Source organism: Macaca mulatta, chromosome 5, assembly GCF_049350105.2.
Source record: "Macaca mulatta isolate MMU2019108-1 chromosome 5, T2T-MMU8v2.0, whole genome shotgun sequence".
NCBI lineage: Eukaryota > Metazoa > Chordata > Mammalia > Primates > Cercopithecidae > Macaca > Macaca mulatta.
This window is the reverse complement of record NC_133410.1, coordinates 111,011,353-111,028,337: the sequence shown is the minus strand read 5'-3', so window position 1 is coordinate 111,028,337 and position 16,985 is coordinate 111,011,353.

Sequence of the window (16,985 nt, the reverse complement as noted above, 5' to 3'; positions counted from 1 at the left end):
CACAGCAAAAGTAAGAGGAAGGTACAGAGATTTTCCATATACTCCCTACCCATAAGCATGCCTAGTCTTCCCCATTATCAACATTCCCACCAGAGGCACAGAGAATTTTTAGGGCAGAGAAACTATCTTGTTATGATACTATAATGGTGGATATATGTCATGACATATCTGTAAAAATCCATACAATGCACAACACCAAGAATGAATGCCAAGGGAACTATGAACTTTCAGTGATAATTATGTTTCAATGTAGGTTCATCTAACATAACAAATGTACTACCCTGGTGGAGGATATTGATAATGGGGGAGGCTGTGCATATGTAGGCATAGAGAGTATATGGGAAATCTCTGTACCTTGTGCTCAAGTTTGTTGTGAACATAAAACTGCTCTAAAAAATAAGGTCTATTTAAAAAACATCAGTGGATGGGATAATTTATTGAAATGAATGTAAATAATTGGTATTTTCCTTGAATATGTGTATTACTTCAATAAAATCTTAAATATCTGATTAAACATATCTGAAAAATAATAAGAAAACATGAAATTCAATTTCAAAAAATAACCCAGAATTTAAAACAGCAACAATAGTAATTATGGAAGGGAGATTAAGTGATGCAGGAAAAGTATATAAAATGATGTAACAAACCTCTGCCTGGGGATCTGGAAAATGATAATGCAGAAAATAGAAAAATGGCAATATTTGAGAGGATATTAGTAATTTTCCATAATTGATTAAAGAATAATTGTTTAAATTTAGAGGACAGAAAATTCCCAGCAAGTGTATGTATATATATATGTATAAATAAATATATATAAATATATATATTATATATAATATATATTTTTTAAATCTTCACCTAGACATAACATAGTATGCATTCCAATACACAAATAACAATTTAAGGGGTTATTTCTGATTTAATTTTAATTTCTATTTTTATAGAGACGAGGTATTACTATGTTGCCCAGGCTGGTCTTGAACTCCTGAACTCAAGTGATTCTCACTCCTCAGACTCCCTAGGATTACAGGCTTGAGCCACTGCACCCGGCCAGTAAAGAGTTTTACAAGCAGCCAGAAGGAAAAGACAAGATTACCTACAACAAATCAAAATTTGAATGACAGCTGATTTCTTAACTGCATGAAAACTAGGAAACAATGCAAACATTTCTTTAAAGTATTGGGAAAAAAATAACTGTCAATCTAAAATCATATGTACAACAAAAGATATTTGTAAACAATAAGAAAAGCAATATAAAATGTGAGTGTTTACCACCAAAAGCCATTTAATATAATTTATAAGAAATATACTTTATGAAGAAGGAATATGATCCCAGGACATAGGTTTGTAATGCAAGAAGAAATTCTGAATTTAAAAAAAATATGGATATTGTTAAATCTAAAACAACGTACAAGAATAGTAAGGTCAGGGGTTCAAGACCAGTCTGACCAACATGGAGAATCCCCATCTCTACTTAAAAATACAAAATTAGCCGGGCGTAGTGGCACATGCCTGTAATCCCAGCTACTTGGGAGGCTGAGGCAGGAGAATTGTTTGAACCTGGGAGGCGGAGGTTGCAGTGAGCCGAGATTGCGCCATTGCGCTCCAGCCTGGGCAACAAGAGTGAAATTCTGTCTCAAAAAAAAGAATAGTAATAATAAAAAACATATGGGTATTAAAAAATAGAACTGAATTAAAAAACTATAGCTTAGAAGTCTAGATAGGTTATTTGTATCTAAAGCACTCTAGAAAAAAAGGGCAAATACATTTATTAAATTTAAGTTCACAGTTACCTATGAAACATTATAATTTCTAGCATAACCCATAAAAATATTTAAGATACTGTATAACTTTCAAACAAATAGAAGGAAAAAATGTAATGATAGGAGGGCAATGTTAGTGCAAAATAATCTTTGCAAGAAAAAAAATGAGAAAAAATAAAACAGGCAAGACAAACAGAAAGCATACAATAAGATGACAGAAATAAGTCCAAACATACCAGAGAATACAATGAAATGTGAATATTTTGGTAAGGATTTAAGATTCTCAGATATTTTACATCAACTGTAAGAATCAGCCAAGTGATATTTATAGCACATACATGTAAAACAGGTCATGGGGAAAATTAATGAAATGGAAAGCAAATACAAAATACATTAAATAAAATAAATTACAACATCAAATGAATCAAAAGTTGTTTTTTAGAGAAAAAATATTAAAGTTGTTAAACAGCCAAAATTTGGTGAGTAAATTGAAGATATAATTGCAAATGCAGCAGATATTTTTTTAAAAATTAGTTTAAGTCAATTGATTTGAAAATTAGTATAATATGAACAGATGCCTAGAAAAATAGGATTTAATAAAAAATAGTGGAAAATAAATAGAAAACCTGAGTAATACTATAACCTTTAAAGATATTTCATCAATATTTTGAAATATTTCCATAATGGAAACACCAGGCCCAAATGTCTTTTCAAATATATTCTACCACACATTCAAGGAAGAAATAATTCCAATTTTACACCAATTACTCTCAGAACTAGAAAGAGAAGGGAAATAGTTCACTTATTTGGTTAGGCTAACATAACTTTGATTCAAAAACTAGAGGACAGTAAAAGAAAAAAATTATAAACCAATATTGTAAACATATGAACAAAACAGACTGTTAAAAGAAAAACTTCAGCTGAATAAAATTTAAAAGAGTTTAATTGAGCAAAGAATGATTCACAAATTGGGCAGCCTCTGGACACAGAGTAGACTCAGAGACTCCAGCACAGCCACGTGGTGGAAGATTTATGGACAGAAAACGGAAGTGACATACAGAAACGGCTGGATTGGTTATAGCTCAGTGTTTATTTGAACATGGTTCAAACAGTTGGCCGCATTGGATTGGCCAAAACTTAGTGACTGGCATGAGTAGACTACAGTCTGTTTACACTTCCATTTAGGCTATGGTTCACTATGTACAGAAAAACCTTTAGGATGAACTCAAAATATGTAAGAGGCAGCTTCAGGCTAAACTTGATTTAACAATTCCCTCCTTATGGTCATCCTCTCAAAATTGACTCAAGTTAATTATTGGCATCATAAAAGTACTTATTCAGTCTTGACACCCAAAGGGAAACAGAAGAACAGTGGGTTTTTGCAAGCTGGGAGCACTTCAGGTTATTTTTTTAAGGGTTATAGTAGAGAGTACCTCCTTATGCTGGAACATCCTGTTTACAGGAAAAAAAAAAAAACAAAATCCAGTTTGTTCTAGGATCTAGGAGTTTCCTTAAAGTCTTACTTTGATTATGTCACATTTAGCACGAGTGACTCCATTTTGGTTTGGTCTGGTCTTTTGGGACCTAGTACATAAGCTCAGTTCAAAACAATGGCCTCCCATAATTTTGTTTAAAAATTTCCCCCTTTTTGTCAGGTTCTCATTTAGGTGATAGTGTGACCAAAACTTAGGGCCTCAGTGCCATCCTCAGTCACCATCATTTTTTATTTCCAGTCATTCATAGGTTATGGTGGCCTCATGGTCACACATTCTTTCAGCTCTTGTCATTCCAATTGAAGAGAGACCATTGGACATTCTAGAGATGGCTGCATGCAAACATTTAAAAACTTTGAAAGAATACAGAGCACCAAGGAGACTACTATTATTACTGTTAGTTACCATTACTATTATTACTGTTATTTTTATTATTAGTACCATATACTACTGTTATTGGGGAGGATAATGTCAAGAGTTTGGAGTATGTGTCTTACTCAGGGTCCCCATAAACCAAACCATCTAAAATCAAATGTATCAAAGAATGAACTAAAAACTCTACTCACTTAACAGTCTCTTCATTAATATCTTACAATTGAATCCCTATAATACCGGATGTGATATATTTTTCCATAGGCCACAAGTGCCAGCAGCTGAATGGATACTTCTGTGTTTAGCCAGTAAGTAATCTAGAGAAATTCTATTACTTAGCATAACTTTCACAAGAGAATTTAAAGTCTCTTGTGTATCCATAGCCCTCACAGTAGAATCTACTATGGAGCCTATCATGAGGGATACATTTCTAATCGTTGCCTCTTTTTCTCCAAACAATGGAAAAAACGGAAACAATGACCTAATAAATGATGTCCTTCTAGAAGAGAACACTGCCTCCTGGCTCACGCCTGTAATCCCAACACTTTGGGAGGCCAAGGCAGGTGGATCACCTGAGGTCAGGAGTTCGAGACCAGCCCGGCCAATATGGCAAAACCCCCTCTCTACTAAAAATACAAAAATGAGCCGGCCATGGTGGCAGGCACCTGTAATCCCAGCTACTCGGGAGGCTGAGGCAGGAGAATCACCTGATCCCAGGAGGCGGAGGTTACAGTGAGCCGAGATCGTGCCATTGCACTCCAGCCTAGGTGACAAGAATGAAACTTCATCTTAAAAAAAGTAAAAAAAAAAAAAAAAAAAAGAGGAGAGAGCCAATGTTCTATTTTTGACTGACTATGAGGCAACATATGCACCATTAAAATTTCTCATCTACATTGGGCCTTCATCTTCCATCTATTGAGGTGTAAGGTTATCTATGTATAAGGCTGGCTACAAAATCCTTCACAAATAAAAGTACACCCCATGAGTGCACACAACAGACCCCCTTTCCACTTTTATGGTTCATAGAGGCATAGCCAAGGGAAAAATTCAAAGATAAGCATCTCATGATGGTAGAGAAGTCTTGATCTGTAGTCTTGGGAAAAAGCTGTTCGCATCAAGGATGCCATCTTTTTCTGAAGAGAAACTCCTCTGGTTAGCTTTAGCTTAAGAGTTCCAATGGGTGTACACTTCCAATATGGAGGGGCCCTTCTCAGTTGTGAGATTATGAACCCAAGGTTCAAGGTCCCAGAGTTTTGCTGTGGTGTGGATGGCAACGGCAGTTTTTCTCTGATGTTCTCAGAAGAGCCAAAATTCGTGTTCTAGACTGTGAAGGGGTAGATTGATTATATTCAGTCACCGAACCATAAAAAGCTTTCTTTACCTGGTGAAAATACACTGTGGCATAATAATCTGTTATAACATCAGCCCTCTCGCATGGGAAAGCTTTCACACAATCAGAAAACATGCATTGAAAATGACAATTGAATGAAATCCCACTATAAATGTTTAAATGGCCCATCAGGTAGCAGAATATACTTGAAGCTTTGATTGTCTTCCCAGGAATATGGGTTTGACAAACCAAACCTTGGTCATAAACTATTTTAGCAGTTTAGAAGCCACCACACCAATATGTATTTAATTTGGATTATTTTATCTCTTCCATGATGAGTCATGGAATGCAGAACTTTTAATAACAAAAGCTTTAAATACTCAGGAAGGACAAGGCGGATGTTCAGGTTCTCCATGAGTCTACGATTAACACTGGACTTGTGTCCTCTTGGAAAGAATACCAGTTGTCTCTCCAATTTAGGTGCATAGCACTGAAACCGATGGGTTATCATAGGTTATTTGCCTTAGATCATGGAGGTCTTTCAAATGGTATATCTAAACCATTTCAGTACTGGCTGGAATGGTTTACATTTAGCATGAAAATCTGGCAAAATACTTTCTTGGTATTCAATTAATTTTTGTTCTACTTGGGTTAGCAGTTTTATAAAACAGTCAGTTTTTTCATTAAAGTTCTAGGAATTCTTACTCAGTCCAAATGATATGATCCTAAAGTTATCAGAAACCTGTATTCAAGAGTGCTTTTCAGGATCCTTTCCATCCATTCAGGAACCTCCTAAAATATAACGTATTCTAGGATTTTGTGTGCTTTGAAGTTTTCAGAAACTGCATCAGAATTAAGCAATTAACTATAGAAATGACTTTAAATAGTCATAGCTAAAGACACATCTGACAAGGAAATTTGGTTATTTCTGTAGTCTACAATAACATAATAAACATAATTATGATTGATAGCATACACTCAGACATATTAGTATTTTAGAAATCTCATACAATTTTGGAACATGTATTAATAACATTCACTAAAATACAAACTAGGTTGGGTGTAATGGCTCATGCCTGTAATCCCAGCACTTTGGGAGACTGAGGCAGGTGCATTGCTTGAGGTCAGGAGTTTGAGACCAGTCTGACCAACACAGCAAAACCCTGTCTCTACTAAAAAAGTACAAAAATTTTCCAGGTGTGGTAGTGAGCTCCTGTAATCCCACCAATTAGGGAGGCTGAGGCTTGAGAATCACTTGAATCTGGCAGGTGGAGGTTGCAGTGAGCTGAGATCATGCCACTGCACTTCATCCTGGGTGACAGACCAAGACTCTGTCTCAAAAAAAAACCAAAAAAATTATACATACACACACACACACACACACACACACACACACTGAAGTTTAAGTTTTCTTTCTTTTTTTTTCTTCTTTTTGAGACAGAGTCTTGCTCTGTCACCCATGCTGGAGTGCAGTGGCACAATCTTGGCTCACTGCAACTTCTGCCTCCTGGGTTCAAGGAATTCTCTGCCTCAGCCTCCCGAGTAGCTGGAATTACAGGTGCTCACCACCACGCCCAACTAATTTTTGTATTTTTAGGAGAGATGGGTTTTCACCATCTTGTCCAGGCTGGCCTTGAATTCCTGACCTCATGATCCACCTGCCTCGGCTTCCCAAAGTGCTGGGATTACAGGCATGAACCACCATGCCCAGCCAACTGTTATTTCTTATTTTGGCAATGCTTCCCGTGGAACTCAACATGTCAAATAATACTGTTTATCTCTCTTTTGGATGCTTCAGGGGCCCTCTGTAGCATCCCAGGGATGGTCAAAAAAGACTTAATGTTGAAGCTAAAATTTGATTATGGGAAGCCTGTCAAATATGTTAAAGGTTTAAAACACTTGATAATATAAAATAGAATTCCAGGTCACCATAAGTCATACATTTAGCCAAAATGATAACTCAAAAATTTCAAAAAGTCAAAAACCTTTATTCATTGACAGAGGGAAGACTTCACTTTGCAAACAATATCTCTTGTCTTTCTTTCCTAATTCCTATAGTTTATTCAAAAGGCAAACAAAAATATTTCATTATCCTTGAATATGAGATGAAAATCTTGTTCAAGAGAGAAAGTCAAATTTTACCCTTGGATTAATGTACTTTTAATTTCAATCCCAATTTGTAATAAAACATTATAGACAAATCTATCCAATTTTAATCAGTTTGACCATGAGGTAAGATTCTAATAAACCTTTTATAACTCTTTACAATTTTCTGTTAAAAAGCAAAACAATGCTCTAAGAAAACCCTGTCATTCAGAAAAGTAGGCCGTGATTCGAGCCTTGCATCAGTGTGCTTTTATTTTAATGTTCAATTTATGGGAAAACTGAATAATACCCCTTTAACTTTAAGTAATCTGTTCACACACAGAACTTCTTTTACAAGATTAATCTTTCACAAATTTGCACAACCTGCTCAAACCTCAGCTTAATTCTGTCTAACTTAAAATAATCCTTTAACCCTTTAGGCAATAAAAATCCATGTTCCCAGGCCTTCTTAGTCTTTTACCAAAAGCACATTTCACTTTCCTCACACACCTTGCTTGTAAAATTGTTACTCTAGTAGTCTCAATTACATATTACAATGTTCATTGTTGGCAATTTTTATTTTTGTTGAAAAACCTGGTAAGTAAATAATTTTAATGTATAGTAGGTGTGGAGCCCAGAACACCAGAGAGAAATGCAGGTAAGGTTTGACTCTTTACAGCATAGCCAGGGGGCATGGTTAACTCCACATGTCCCCAGGTCTTACCTAGAATCTAATGCTCCAAAGCAGGTAAAGTTGAAGTCAAAGAGGCAGTTTATGACCTATAAGCGTTTAGGAAACCTAGTATCTGACCTGCCTAATTTAGACCAAATGTCTTTATTTTACCAGTAATCTTTAAAACAATTTCCCAAAGCTTATTAAAGTCATGTGAACTTAAAGGCAGTACAGTTTTTATTTTTCTGACAAAATATTTGATTTAATTGCTTATTACTTTTAAGCCAATTAATCAGACCTTTTTCATATAAACATCACATGCACGACACATATAAATACACATACAGGAGAAGATCCAGTATTTCTAAGGGTTTTGTTTTGTTTTTTTGAGACTCTGTCGCCCAGGCTGGAGTGTAGTGGCGCAATCTCGGCTGACTGTAAGCTCCACTCCCGAGTTCACATCATTCTCCTGCCTCAGCCTCCCGAGTAGCTGGGACTACAGGCGCCCGCCACCACGCCCGGCTAATTTTTTGTATTTTTAGTAGAGACGAGGTTTCACCGTGTTAGCCAGGATGGTCTCAATCTCCTGACCTCGTGATCCGCTCACCTCGGCCTCCCAGAGTGCTGGGATTCCAGGCATGAGCCACTGCGCCTGGCAGAGTTTTTATTTGCCAGTTTTTAAACTTCTTAATTGGATTACTGGCTTCAGGGTGGGGTTCTTTGAGAAACAGAACGAGGAAAACATGCAGTCTCTAGGGCCTAATAGGCATGCATAGATGCAAGGCAAAATAGATCCCCCCAAATTCAGGGTCCTACTTTTACACCAGATCCTGGATCCCCAAAAGAGAAATGCTATGGAACGAGACAGTGCAATGATTTTACTGTACATTTCATTGCAAAGCATCTGAAAGCCAATCAGTGCACTCTGTGATCAGTCCACGTCCCTTTGCAGTCTTATCTCTCAGTGGGGAATGGGGATGGGGACATTTCAACAGGTGGCCAAGAGCATGCTTCCCTGATCCAAACTAGCAAAGAGCCAAGTATCCTCCAATCACCGACATTTGTCATCCCCAAAAGTATATTTAGCTTTAGATTGTGAGACAGATTTATCTGCTTTCAATTCCTGGGGTTTCATGAGGAAAACAGGTTTTCCCCAAAATGGGGGCCGTGGTGCCTCCTTTGTTTTTCCCAAGGAGTCTCAGAGTGTGAGAAATTATCCTAGGTCCTCTTATGTGTGCATTAAGAGTGGCAAAAAGGCAAAATGGAGAAAAGCATTCAATTGACTGAAAAGAAACAAACTATATTTTTCCCCAGAAAAACAAGATCTAAGAAGAGAAAAAACCATAAAGCACTTTTAAATATATTTATAGGTTGAACACCTGTTTTTAATTAAGCTGAGTTTTAAACCAAATATCTTATCACCAGACTTTAGCCAGAACAAGCAGCAAATATTTCTTGCTTTTGACCTTTACCAAAGGTAACCTCCCAGGTGCTCAGAGAAAGGAAAAATTCAAGACAAGAAGTCAGAAGTTGTTCATGGTGGGGAAGAGAATCAATAAGTGGCAAAGGTCACAAAGATATCAAACCAAAAAGGACTTATTCCTTAAGCCAGGAATTGAACCTTGACTGTCACTGGGAAAAGACAAAGCCTTGGGGACTAAGCTACAGCACTGGGCAGTTTCCATTGCTCTTCTCAGAAGGAGTCTAGAGCAGTCAATTTTGATCTTGCAGTGGATTTTAACTGCTCAAGATAATTTTTAGAGCTAACTATGACATGAACCCCAAAATTCCTGTTCCCTGGATGGAGGAGACCAAGAGAAAGTACTGCCATATGGTTACAAGGTCAAGCTCCCAAGGATATAAAACAAGACGTCCAGTTTTATTTTTGTTTCAGAGACTTGCCGCAATGTTTGTAACTGACCAGTTTGCCAGGCTGGCTTAAACAAGAAGCTTATGGGGGTCCTAGGCCCACATTCTATCCCGTGGTACCCATTTTTTATGACAGAACAACACAGAAAGACAAACTTACAGCACAAAGTATACCAGATACACTACACCTTAAGACTAGCCTCATAAATCCTTTTTCTCATTAATTTAAACTTTGCAGAGGAGATAGTAATTTTTACCATTCCTACAATTTTACCATTCCTGCAATTGCACAAAGGGAGAGAGGCCAGAAGTCTGACTAGTAAGAAATTCTTACCCTTTTGTCAATCTGCCAGGTTTCTGGGTTCTCTTATCCTGATTGGCCCTAGTGACCCTGCCTTCTGCACCACAGCTCTGGGAGTCAAGCTGCAACACAAAGGAAAATCATCCTTTTTTGTTTTGTGGAACCACAGGCAAAGCCTCTCAATTTTGTAAGATGCTGCCCAAGGGATGGCATGGAGTAACCAAATTAATATTTTCCATTCTGGCCACAGCAAAATGCATCTGACAAAACAGACATTAGCCTCTACCCATTGAACTGGCAAGGCTCAAACTTGCCCCTGGTTGGGCTCTGTCATCTTTAATCCATTTAGAGTGGGATGGAATGACCTGCAGCCAGGAGTTTCAACATGTGGTCTCTGGGCAAGATTGTTGCCCTGAGTAACGGAAAAGATGGGAAAGGGAAAGGAGAGAAATGAAGAAAGAAAAGCATTCTCTGTGGTGTGGTGGGGGAGGTAAAGAGTTTAGGGAGGCCAGAGAAAGATCCACCCATGGCAGCAACACTGAAACAAAATTACAGGCAACTGTTTGTCTGTCACGAAGGGAGGGATCATTTTAAGCAGTCCCATCAGCTCTCAGGATCTCCCCCATTGGGGAGAAAGAGGTTTCCCTTGTCCCATGATCCTGTACTTGCCTAATCCTGTCATCCACTGCCATCAGTGAAGAACGCAAGGCAGATTAATCCAAAGAGAATAGTGGTTAACATCCCATAATGTCAAATCCATTTTTAACCAACAGAGGCTTTACTGAGGGGAGGGCCCTCTAATCCCTGCTATGTGTTAGGAGGGACTCTAAATCTTTCCAATTTGGGCCTCTGATCCAGTCCCATCCTTTACCTGGGTAACATGTACCCCTCCACTTTCCCAAAGTCAGCCAATTGGTGCTGCAGTCTATTTCTTTGGCTCAGGATAGTAACCAGGTCAAAAGTTTACCAGATTTAATTTTTTTAAAAATCAATTAGTTGTTTAAGATTTTCATTTGTCTTTTGTAAATAGAAATTTAAATCGAAATTTTAAATAGAAATACTGAAATCTTTTTAGAAGTTTCTGCATATCAATAGGCATCCCTAGATGAGACTAATTTGGGAGAACTCATTTTTAAATGCACTTCAGTGCAGTGTTGTTCATTTGGAACATTCCACTGTAAGTTATCTTTAGTAAGATTTCACCATTTCTGTAAGACTTTGCTGCTTCCAGAGCCTAACACTTATGCATGTATTAGCAAAAAGGAAATTAGTTCTTCAGCAATTAAGGATCCCATTTTTAGCTAAGATACTGGTTTTGCTCTCAGGTTCCCTTGATCAATTTAGCCAACGATTTTTTTTCTACCTAAGTACACACGAAAAATGAAACAAAGGGATAGAACACAAAAATTATTGCAAATTTCCAAAAGCCAAATTTTACTCCCCATGCAATATTACCATATACAACCAGTTTCTTTCTGACCCAGTTAGATGTAAGAGGTCTCTAACCGGATCCAAGTCAGTTAATTACTGGATCCCATCCAATCCTAGACCTAGTCCGGTGTCTGTCATGACTTCCAAACCAGTTTGGATTAGAAATTTGCTCAAAGAAATTTGGAGAGCTCAAAACACAAATCCATAGAGCTCTGGAATCTGAGAGAGAACTTACCACAATCCCCAGCTGCTCTGAGAGAGCAATGGACACAATAGGCCTGGCAGGTACGTCGCTTGGTCACTCAGTGCTTCTGGGGGTCATTACAAGCTCTACTTCTGATCTCACTCCTGACACCATCTGTTAAAAGAAAAACTTCAGCTGAATTAACTTTAAAAGTGTTTAACTGAGCAATGAACAATTCACAAATCAGGCAGCCTCTGGAGCCAGAGTAGGCTCAGAGATTCCAGCACAGTCACTTGGTGAAAGAAAATTCATGAACAGAAAAAGGAAAGTGATGTACAGAAAACGGAAGTGACATACAGAAACAGCTGGATTGGTTATAGCTCAGTGTTTGCCTTATTTGAATATGGTTCAAATAGTTGGTCACATTTGATTGGTCAAAACTTGGTGATTGGCACAAGCATAGACTACTGTCTGTTTACACTTCCATTTAGGCTATATTTCATCATGTACAGAGAAACCTTTAAGCCAAACTTAACATATATAAGGAGGCAGCTTTAGGTTAAACTTGATTTAACAAGACTCAGCAATATATATAACATATAGACAATGTCATGACCAAATTAATTTTATTCAAGGAATGAAGGGTGGAGTCAACATTATAAAAACATCTGTTAATGTAATTCACCACATTTACAAATTAAAGGAGGAAACCTATGCCATCACTTGAATAGATGTAGTAAAAGCATTTAATAAAATTTGTCAACTATGCAGAGAGTCTAAAATAGAAATAGAAATATGTATCAAATATTTAAATTGATATAAATAAAAACAAAAATCATACAGCAAATATACTAAATAGTGAAAGATTAAATTCACTTTCTTTAAATTCATGAATAAGAAAGAGGTCTACTATTTCACTACTGCTCAACATTGTACTGGAGGGCCCCTTGATGATAAGAAAAAAGAGAAAGAAATGAACATTATAAATATTGGAAAGGAGTTTTAAAAATCTGGTCATTAACCTTGGATGACATAAGTTTCTGACCAGAAAAGCTAAATGACCATATAGATAAATTATTAGAATTAATCATGAATTTTAAGAAAATTATTGGATAAAAATCAATATGAAACTTAATTGTATTTCCATATGACAACTACAAACATTTAATAACTTTAAAAAGATACTTTGTAAAATAGAGATACAATATAAGGTAATCAGGAAAAAAATATTTTAAGATAAAAGGTGCAAGAGTTTGATTAAGTAAATTATAAAACTTTATGAAGAGGTATTAAATAAAATATAAACAACACAAAAAGATGATTCTTCTGGATAGTGTAAAAATGTTACAAAGTTGTCCCAGATTTCCAAATACATTCATAGATCCAATGTGTATCTGGGTTTTTAAGGAATTTGACTTACTGTCAATTAAGCTGCATATGAAAAATGAAGGATCAAATGTAGCTAACATATCCTGAAATAAGAAGAAAGGAAGACTTGCCCTACCAGATAGAAAGACTTACTAAAAAGCTATAGGAATTATGACAATGTGGTATTGGCACATGTATAGACAACACATTGCGGAAATAAGATAACATTGTATATCAGTGGGGGATGCATGAACACTTGTGTGGAGACAATTATGGTATTCATGTAAAAATATAAATAAATTTGAGTCTTATTTCACACAAACACAAAATAAATTCAATTCCATGTTGTTGGTAAACGTTAATGCATAATCTTGATAACTTTGGGACAGAAAAGATGTTTGTGAACCACATGCAAAGAACATATTTATGACTTTGGAAGAATTCCAAAAACTAAATTTAAACAACACAAAAAGTGTGCAAACCCTCAGGGAAAAGAATGATAAATTCAACCATATTAAATTAAGGACTTCTGTCCATTAGTTCTGAGTTAGTCTGCTTTTGCTATAATATTGCGGTGTAACAAAGCACATCAAAATCGAATGACTTATAACCACAAGCATTATTTTTCCTGTTCACGGGCCTGTAGCCTCAATCCATGGGCCAGGCTCCAAGCAAGCTGGGCTTGGTTCCAGACTCAGGACTGGGTTGAGGCTGCTCCATGTGTCCTCCTTGGACCAGTGGCTAACCAGGGCCTGTTGTTATGGAAAATGGTAGGAAAACAAGATGTCAAGCTGAACCTTATATGCAAATTTAATGTCCCTACTTGTGTCACATCTTTTAAATCTCATTAGTCAAAGCAAGATTTTGACCGAGTCAACATTAATGTGGAAGAACATCGTACTCTCACTACTCTAGAGGTGGGCACACAGTTACAAGGGAAAGGGTATGACTGTATTACAGGAGAGTGATGAATTGGCACCAATATTCTTATCAACCACACACACCTCAAACCATATGAAAAGCAAGCCAAAATTTGGATGAAGATATTTGCCACATATAACAGTGAATTAGTCCCCCAAATATCTTTTTAAAAACCTTATTTTTACAAATTGATAAAGAAACAATATGATTTTAAATGGGCAAAAAATAGGCATTTTAAAGAAAAGAAAATACGCAAGTGATTTTTTTTTTAAAAAAGGTCAAATTTATTGCAGAGAAACCAAAATAAGACTGCATATCACATCTTCATGTTTGCAAAACTTAAAAAGTCTCACAATACTAAGTGTTAAGAACGTAGAGAAATTGAAACTCACTACTTACTGGTGGGAGTGTAAATTAGTGTATTTACACTGTGTATTAGTCTGTTTTCACACCTGATAAAGACATGCATGAGACTGGGAAGAAAAAGAGGTTTAATTGGACTTACAGTTCCACATGGCTGGGGAGGCCTCAGAATTATGGTGGGAGGTAAAAGGCACTTCTCACATGGCAGCAGCAAGAGAAAAAGAGAAAGAAGCAAAAGTGGAAACCCCTGATAAACCCATCAGAGCTTATGAGACTTATTCACTGTCATGAGAATAGCACAGGAAAGACCGGCCCCCATGTTTCAATTATCTCCCCCGGGTCCCTCCCACAACACGTGGGGATTCTGGGAGACACAATTCAAGCTGAGATTTGGGTGGGGACATAGCTAAACCATATCACACTGGAAAACAATTGACACTATCTTGTACCCAAAAAGATGTATATTCTTTGACCCAGCAGTTTCACTCCTAAACCACTTGCTCATGTGTCCCCAAAAATATGTAAGGTATTTTTGTGAAAACACATGACTGGAAAAGCTCCATATGTCCATCAAATTGTGAACAGATACATAAGAAGTAGTATAGTCACAAAATAAAATATTCATAGCAGTAATAATGAATGAATGACATCTCTACATACCCAAATGGATGAGTGTCAAAAATATAATGTTAGTTTTTAAATAAAGGCAGGTCTCAGAAAAACGCATAGAGCAGATACCATTATACAAAGTTCAAATAAACTACAATGAAGCAATTAAGTCACTTATGGGTTACTAATATATTGTAAATTTATAAAGAAAAGCAACAGAATGTTAAGCACAAAATTCAGTGAGGAACACATGGGGTCTTGAACTACAATGCTATGCATTATTTTTTAAAACTGTATTATGAGGCTGGGCACGGTGGCTAATGCCTTTAATCCCAGCACTTTGGGAGGCTGAAGCGGGCAGATCACCTGAAGGTCAGGGATTTGAGACCAGCCTGACAACATGGTGAAACCTCTTCTCTACTAAAAACACAAAAATTAGCCAGGCGTGGTGGGCACCTGTAACACAGGAGACTGAGGCAGGAGAATCACTTGAAGGCAGAGGTTGCAGTGAGCAGAGATCACACCATTACATTCCAGCCTGGGCGACAGAGTGAGAATCTGCCTCAAAAATCAAAAACAAAAACAAAAACAACAACAAAAAAAGAAAGTATTACGAGAACATGGGTGCTGCTGGTTTTACAAGTCTTTGTACCTTATATATACCATTAATATATTTACATATATATATACACACATACCTATATATATATATTTTCAATTATCTAAATAAGTCGTAGAATAATTCTTTTTCTTAAGCTTCTGTTATTTCTTCACAAACTGGTATTTGGTCAAACCAAAGTTTGGTTTGTATTCCAAACTTTAATTACTGTTGATTCTGTAAATTTCAATATTTTCTGTTTGGACATTTTTACCTCAGGAGTGTTCTCTACTCTTTCCAGTTAAGAAGAGAAACACTAAGTATATATTCGTTTAGTGGAGAATGCTGGGACCTTTAGCTGTGATTAAATTTAGATAAGTATCAAGATCAGCTGGATAGCGAGAATCAAGAATTTTAAAAATAGCAAAACACAAACAACATTTTACAACATTTTCTCTATGTTATCCAGTGTTATAAGTAATTCACCCTGAAATAACTCAGGTAATGCCCACAACAGCCCTGTGGACTAGGTTGTATTAGCAGCCTCATTTTGCAGATGAAAGACTTAAGACAAAGTTATATGCAATTTTCCCAGTGTCACACAGCTATTAAGTAGTGATGATACTGCTTTACGCTCCACTCTTATCCACTATTCCAAACAAAATTGAATGTTAAAACAAGTTCACGGAGCAACTATCTTTGTTGCTGATGCACAGAACATGTAGTAGATTATTATTTGTAAAATATAAATGCCGACATTTTAAAAACACGTGAATTTAACTGAATAAATTATCACTGGGTGGTACCATTGGTAGTTTGCTGTGTGCCTCTCCATGTATCTTCTCTCATCCTTTCTATTTATTTTTTATGCCTTCCCTTCCTTTTCCTTTTCTTTTTTTCTTTTGTGAGATGGAGTCTCACTCTGTTGCCCAGGCTGGAGTGCAGAGGCGCGATCTCGGCTCACAGCAACCTCCATCTCCCTAGCTCACGCCATTCTCCTGCCTCAGCCTCCTGAGTAGCTGGGACTACAGGTGCCTGCCACCACGCCTGGCCTCTTTTTCTTTTCTTATGAGATATCTCTGCTGTTTTCTATTCCCCAAATGTCTCCCTTTCAAACTTTCCACAATTATGTACAGTCAGTACAATTATGCCAGCATTCTCCACTAATCGAACATATATTTGGTGTTTCTCTTCTTAACTGAAAAGAGTAGGGAACACTCCTGAAGTGAAAATTTAAACTTAAATTGTTTTCTTCTACTGAAATAATAGATAAAATGTCATAAAAAGGAGAGGGGATTCATTGTAGTCAGAATTATTAGTTAGTTTGAAGGAAAATCCCCTCTAAATAACAAGCTTATTTTAGCTATTCAATTTATCTAATACATTGACTATTTTCACCATCGAGCTCAAGAAATTTTGACTTTTAAACTCTACCAGTTCTGATTAAGGTGTCTCAAACCCAAAACCCCAGGTCATGCTTTAATTTTGGAAGTGCATTTTTAAAGTTCGTTAGTTCAGGTATGCCCATTTCACAGCATTTATATCACTTACTAGGATAATTCATTAGGTACTATGACTCTTACTGATAAGTTAAGCAGGCCAAATACCTCCCCTAAATGGAATTA